Genomic DNA, 7,240 nt, shown 5'->3' on the forward strand with positions numbered 1-7,240 from the left:
TCCAGAGACGTGTCCTTCCCACTGTGTGCGGTTCCAGGCTTCACAAAGATGGCCGCTCCGTGTCCATACAATTGCCAGGAGTTTTAAAAGAAAAGAAAGGCTCCCATAGTGAAGGATTTCCCAAACGGAATTTATTATACTTCAATCGATGAATAAAAATAGTAGTTCAAACATGGAAACTAAAATTGCAGCAACGCGAAGTGACAAGCAACAATATTGCAAACGAGATGCCGCGTCACTTCCGGTTACGTCTAGATATGCCTTACGAGTTACGTCACGACGTATGTCCATCCTTGCTTTTTTAATAAATTCAGAAGATGTCTCCACCAGTGTCACCGGAATGTTCAGCAGATAGTGCTTTGCAAACTGTGAAAGAAAAAAAATTGTAAATGCTACTATTAAACTTAAAAAATAAATAAAAATAAAATCATAAAAAAATAATTATAATGTTTTCTACCATCAATATCAAAACGCCGCAGCTACTAGAATCCTTCTGCTTCTTGTGCTTCATCTTCTTAATTTCCCACTGGTTTTCCTCTTCCTGCTTGGCATAATCACCCAAGAATACACTTTAAAATATAAAAAATAATAATATATTATATATATGAAACTTTATTTTTCTGATTATTGAAAATAAAAAATATAATATTAATAAAATATATATATATATATATATATATATATATATATATATATATATATATATATATATATATATATATATAGATAGATAGATAAACTGATAGCTATAATATCTCTCACTCTCTCTATATATTTTTTTTTTTTTATTTATTTATTTATTTTTCCCCCAGTTTGGTTTAAGGATTGACGCATAGTAATCTTCATTGCCGAGTGGATCCATCAGTAGGAGCTCCTTTTGTGACTTCCTTACGATCTGAAATATTATATTAACAATTACACAACTTTGCCCATGAAATCTAAATTATACATATGAATAAGTTATTAATTGTACTGTTTTTCTATTTTACACTTATACAACATGAAAGTAATTTGAATAAACATTGTGTAGGCAACCAATCCCCCCCCCCCCCCCCCAGTCATGTGAACAGGTGAGAGTGGTCATGTTGTTTAAGTAAAACACATAGGAGCAGAGAAAGTAGTTAATCCTCCTTGCGCCAGATATGCAAGGATCTATTCCCTAATAATACATCTTTACTACTTGAACCTGTTTACATTTTACAATAATACCTCATAGCTGCACATTTAATTCAAAACTTTTTTTAACATTTCTTGTACTATAATAGATTATGTCTTTCATCTCCTCTGGAAGACTGCTAGAAATGTCTCAAAGGTTTATTCCAGTAAAATATATATAAATATATATATGAACTGTCTTAAGAAATCTAAACAGATTTGTAAATTACTTCTATTAAAAAATCTTAGTCCTTTCAAAAGTTATAAGCTGCTTAAGTGAACTTGTTAGGTTCAGTCTAACTTAGGAACTGTCCAGTGCAGGATAGGTTTGCTATGGGGATTTGCTCCTACCATGGACAGCTCCGAGACGTTACATCATCACAGAGCCGTTAGACAGAAAATAACAATTTTAATAACACAGATAACTATTGGAAGGATTACGATTTATTTTTTTAAATTTATATTCTGGAGCAACTTGATATCTAAAAAAAATGTTTTGCCTGTAATAACCCTTTAAAATAGACCATAGCATCTGATTGTTGAACTTTAACCACTTCCAGACCTTAGGTGTTTTTCAGATTTGGTGTTTGCAAGACTAAAACATTTTTTTCTGCTAGAAAATTACTTAAAACCCCCAAACATTATATATTTTTTTTTCTAACACCCTAGAGAATAAAATAGTGGTCATTCCAATACTTTTTGTCACACCGTATTTGCGCAGCGGTCTTACAAGCGCACTTTTTTTGGAAAAAATTCACTTTTTTGAATTAAAAAATAAGACAACAATAAATTTGGCCCAATTTGTCTATATATTGTGAAAGATAATGTTACGCCGAGTAAAATGATGCCCAACATGTCACGCTTAAAAATTGCGCCCGCTCGTGGCATGGCGTCAAACTTTTACCCTTAAAAATCTCGATAGGCGATGTTTAAAAAATTCTAGAGATTGCATTTTTTGAGCTACAGAGTAGCTCTAGGGCTATAATTATTGCTCTCGCTCTAACGATCGCGGCGATACCTCACTTGTGTGATTTGAACACCGTTTTCATATGCGGGCGCTACTCGCGTATGCGTTCACTTCTGCGCGCGAGCTCGTCGGGACGGGGCGCTTTAAAAAAAAAAATGTTTTGTTTTCTTATTTCTTTTTATTTATTTTATTATTTTTTACACTGAAAAAAAAAATATATAATTTGATCACTTTTATTCCTATTACAAGGAATGTAAACATCCCTTGTAATAGAAAAAAGCATGACAGGTCCTCTTAAATATGAGATCTGGGGTCAAAAAGACCTCAGATCTCATATTTGGGCTTAAATGCAAAAAATAAAAAATAAAAAAAAAATGTAATTTTTTCAAATGACCAAAAAAAAAAATGTGTCTCTTTAAGAGGCTGGGCGGGACTGACGTTTTGACGTCACTTCCGCCCAGCCGAGCTATGGGGACGGGCGAAGGAGATTTTTCCTTCAGTCTCGTCCCCGCTCACCAGCCGACAGCACCCGATCGCCTCCGCCGCTACAGACGGCTACGGTAAGCGGCGGAGGGCGCAGGAGAGCGGCGGGAGGGGGGGGGGCCCTCCACCGATAACGGCGATCTCGCGGCGAATCCGCCGCGGAGACCGCCATTATCGGATTCCAGACCGCGCACCCTAAAGATCGATACCTCGGTTGTGGCAGCAGCTGCTGCCGTTACCGAGATATCAATCTTTAAAAACAGGACGTACATCGTCGTGCGCAGGTCTGGAAGTGGTTAAGATGCAGCCAAATTATAGGTGCTGCATCAGTATCAGTTTGTATTATACCAATATGTTGCCATTGCATGACATATATTAAATATTGAAATAAATAATCTACCATCAAAATCCAATGACTCTTATGGTTAAATGGGCAAATCCACATATCCTCCTCTGGAAATGGCATCTGTTTAAAAACAATAAATAATAATATATAATAACTTAGGCATTTCTTTAACTTAACCAAAGAGAAAGTTTTTTAATCATTAAAATATATAAAATTAGGACAGAACAGACAACTAACCTTTCCAAGTCTTGAAATGTCACCAATAAATAAGGACGTAGCAGCACTGGCGCATATCTGGTGAATCGGTAGCTGTTTGAAACAAATTAAAGTGAGAATACTTTATTATAGTGCAATGAACATATAAATTAAACATACAAGCACGTTACACTTACTCGATAATGTGCAATTACATGCCATATGTATGCATCAATGACCTGTAAAATAAAATATTTATTAAAATATTACTATTAAATATATTTAACTCATTTCTATTAATTAGTGTTAATCCCTTACCTCATCAGAAAGCCACTCTGTCCCATGCAGAGTTTTAAAAGACGACACATACAGTTTGTATGGCCCCACCACTGGTTCCTCGGAGTCCTGATCTTCTGAATTCCACAGCGTTTGAACTTTTTATTATTACATTTTTAATAGATGGGGAGGGGGGTGGGGGGTGGAAGAGAAAAACAAATCAACATTAAAATCCATGTATGTTATTGTACCTTTCTGAACTCAACCTAATACAGGCTCCTTTCAATGATGGTGTAGTGGCAGGATAACTTGAGATTGAAGCTAAATGAGGATGTGACTAGGGATTGGAAAGATCAGTTTGTAAGATTTTCTTTAGAAGTCCCATAGTGAGTTCTATGTAAATTTTTTGTTTACATTAGATACCATTATTTTATTTTTTTTTTAAAGAATGTTACATCAGATAACCTACTACAACATCATTGTTGGAGTTACACTGTTTTCAGACAAAACAACTGAAAAACTAAGATAAAATAGAGCATTATGCCAAACGGTGGCAACGTCTAACAATGGCCAGCCAACAGGGCACGGCAAAACAAATGACCCAACTTGCAAAATAAATGTTGGAGTAAAAAAAAATTAAAAAAAAATTCTGCCAAGCAGTGGCAACGTCTAAATAGCCAGCCAACAGGGCATGGCTAAACAAATGACCAACATGGTCAAACTTGTAACCTTAAATACCGACTAATCGCTACCTCTTTCTTCCATGCTTTGTTTGGAATTCAAAGCTGAATACACCTTTAAGTTACAACAAAATCAAAAATTAGAACAGTTCACTTAATATGTAAGTTTTAACTTTTTTTTTTTTAAACAAGCTTTTTTTATAATGTCTGATTGACATTGTGAAGACTAAATCGTACTTTATGCTAAAATAAACTGTATTGTATTAATTAAACAAAAAATAGTAAATTATTAAAAAAAATATTGTTATATATATGTATATATATATATATATATATAACAAACAGCGACAGAGAGACATGAGGGAGAGGGGGAGAGAGAGAGGGGGAGAGAGTCAAAGACAGAGAGAGAGAGAGAGAACATCATTTTTGACAAAAATTAATATATTGTACCTCCATAGTATCGTTAATGAAATCGATGATAGAGACACAATGTTTTTGGCTGGGTGGACTGTCCTCGATCTTCTCAGGCCAGGGTGGATTGTCCTCAATCTTCTCTGTGCAGGGTGGACTGTAGTTGATCTTCTCAGGCCATGGTGGACTGTCCTCGATCTTCTCAGGCCATGGTGGACTGTCCTCGATCTTCTTAGGGCAGGGTGGACTGTCATCGATCTTCTCAGGGGACTTTGCTTCTTTTTTGACCACGAGGGCTGAAGTATTGAAGCTCCTTCGATATGGTTTTATGTGGTTCAAGCTTATTTTTTTTTTAAAGTCTTCCCATCAGAAGTCGCTAACTTTACAATTTTTCCAATCACCTCCTGGATGGTATAAGGCCCCGTGAAGTCCGGCTCCATCCTTCCTCCTTGTCTGCCACGCTTTCTCATGTTATAGAGAAGGACCTGTTAAAGTAGTATGGAAAATCTGTGTTAGATATATAATTAGGGCATACTGACATTGTTTACAATTTAACACTGGTTGGAATGTTGGTGTGTTCCTCTTATATTTTACTTAAACATAAAAATTATTATTTTTTACTAACCTCATCACCAACATTGAAAGTTACATTTTTATATTTTTTTAGCACTTTCTTAGCGTGAGCCTCCTTTTGCTTTGTTTGGGCCTTCTCTATATTGGCCTTAGTGGCTTCGTGCAACAACACTTGGGCATCTTTCTTTTCTTCCACAAATTTATCATAGCTGTCCTCAGTGGGAAGAATGATGTTCGAAAGCTGAAAAAAAAAAATATAGCACAATGAATAAAAAAAAAAAAATAATAATAATTTAAACCTTGCATTGTATTAATGAAAATGTAAGATGTGGAAGAAGGACTAAATTATTACACAGACTATGGGCAATAGGTAATATTTTGCTTTAATTTATCTGATACTCACTGGCAGATCAAGTGGAACCTCAGACGGAAAAATTGCTTCCCTCCCGTACATAAGTAGGAACGGAGAGTACTTTGTTGTTAACTGCATCTTTGATCTCAAGGCGAATAATGTTGCATCAAGATAGATGTCCCAGTTATTCTGCCTGTCATTTACAAGCTTCCCAAGTGCCCTGTAATAAAAACAAACACATTTTTTTTTGAGTATCAAACTAGACATTAAGTTTATAAAAAACACAGGAAAAAACTTACCTCTTAATGTTTTGATTGTTTTTTTCATCAAGTCCGTTGGTTTGAGGGTGGTAGGCAGCAGTAACACTACGTTCTACTCCCAGGATTGAGCAGATCCCATTGTTGAGCTATAAAAAAATAAAAATAAAATAAAAAATTAGTAGAGATAACATTTTTATTTACATTATTTGTTTCATATTATTATTTTTAGAATACTTACTTGGTTGACAAACTCTCTACCCTGGTCCGAAAGAATCCTCTTGGGGCAACCATGGCGATAGATCAGGGAACAGATGTGCCGTGCCACCTCTGGAGCAGATTTCGTCTTCATCGGATAGGCTTCAACCCATTTCGAAAAAAAACAGTTGCTGTGAAAATGTACTGATAGGACCTTTAACCAAAACGGTGGAAGGCTATCAAGTCGATGCCTACAAGTTCCCAGACTGCAGACACCTAATGTGATTTGAAAAAATAATTTGGAAAATATTTTAATAAAGTCTACGTAAATAATCATTTCCTACCATACTGCACACAAACACACACACACCTTAAAAAATACACATGAAAAAGCTGGTATTGCCAACACTAAAGAGGCATTCTTAACTTATCTTGCTAAAGTACACTTACAAATAGCTTTGATAAGCGGAGTGCGCAACATCATGCAACTATATTGTATAATTTATGTTACTGCTATTAATTTTATACATCTGGATTTTTACAAAGCATTAGATACGTTGCAACATTATAGGTGAGTACATAGAATGAGAAGGATTGGGCTGGGGGAGAATGTGTGTACGTAGGTTGGTAAACGGAGGGTGGTTAATTATGGTATTTATAGGGTGACTGTTACCAGTGGGGTACATCAGGAGTGAGTCTTGGGTCGTATTCTATTTAATATACTAATTAATGACATTGTAGAGGTGTTAAATATTGAAGTTGCAATCTTTGATGATGAAACTAAACTCTGTAAAATGGTTAACACAATAGAGGACAGTGCACTGTTACAAATGGATCTGGATAGGTTGGAGGTTTGGTCTGGGATCTGGCAGATGAGGTTCAACACGGATACATGTAAGGTTATGCAAAAATGGGGATAAATAATCAAGGCTGGTATTATGTACTAAATGGGAGAACAATTGGTACGACTGACATGGAAAAGGACATGGAAAAGGACAGTAAATTTAGCTGTAGTGACCAGTGTCAGGCAGCTGCTGACAAACAAAATAAAATCATGGGGGCATCAATAGGGGCATGGATGCCCATGGCAATTAAATTATTCTACCACTGTACAAATCACTAGTCAGACCACACATGGAATACTATGTACAGTACTGTTCATAGCACACATGGATTAACTATGTGCACATAAGTTAGATATGCACATTGGGTTTAGGTGTATGATAAGTTTACCTTAATGCACTGTAACGGTTGCGTACAAATGAGGGGCCTTCCAAGCTTTTGGCACTTCTCGCATTCCATAATCTGTGTGAAAAAATTATATTACTACTGTGATAGATTTCTGTA

At 35.7% G+C, this 7,240-nt stretch overlaps 1 long non-coding RNA gene across 1 annotated transcript; it reads right to left on the bottom strand.

Annotated features, from left to right (window-relative positions):
- Positions 1-806: 806 nt before the first annotated feature.
- On the bottom strand, positions 807-5,669 carry LOC120925063. The gene is made up of 6 exons (XR_005746538.1): positions 5,490-5,669; positions 5,139-5,327; positions 4,553-4,998; positions 3,189-3,580; positions 3,006-3,071; positions 807-895 (listed from the first exon to the last, which is right to left on the bottom strand). It is a non-coding gene; the product is annotated as an uncharacterized LOC120925063 (long non-coding RNA).
- Between the last annotated feature and the right edge of the window lie 1,571 nt (positions 5,670-7,240).

This window comes from Rana temporaria, chromosome 1, assembly GCF_905171775.1.
Source record: "Rana temporaria chromosome 1, aRanTem1.1, whole genome shotgun sequence".
Lineage (NCBI taxonomy): Eukaryota > Metazoa > Chordata > Amphibia > Anura > Ranidae > Rana > Rana temporaria.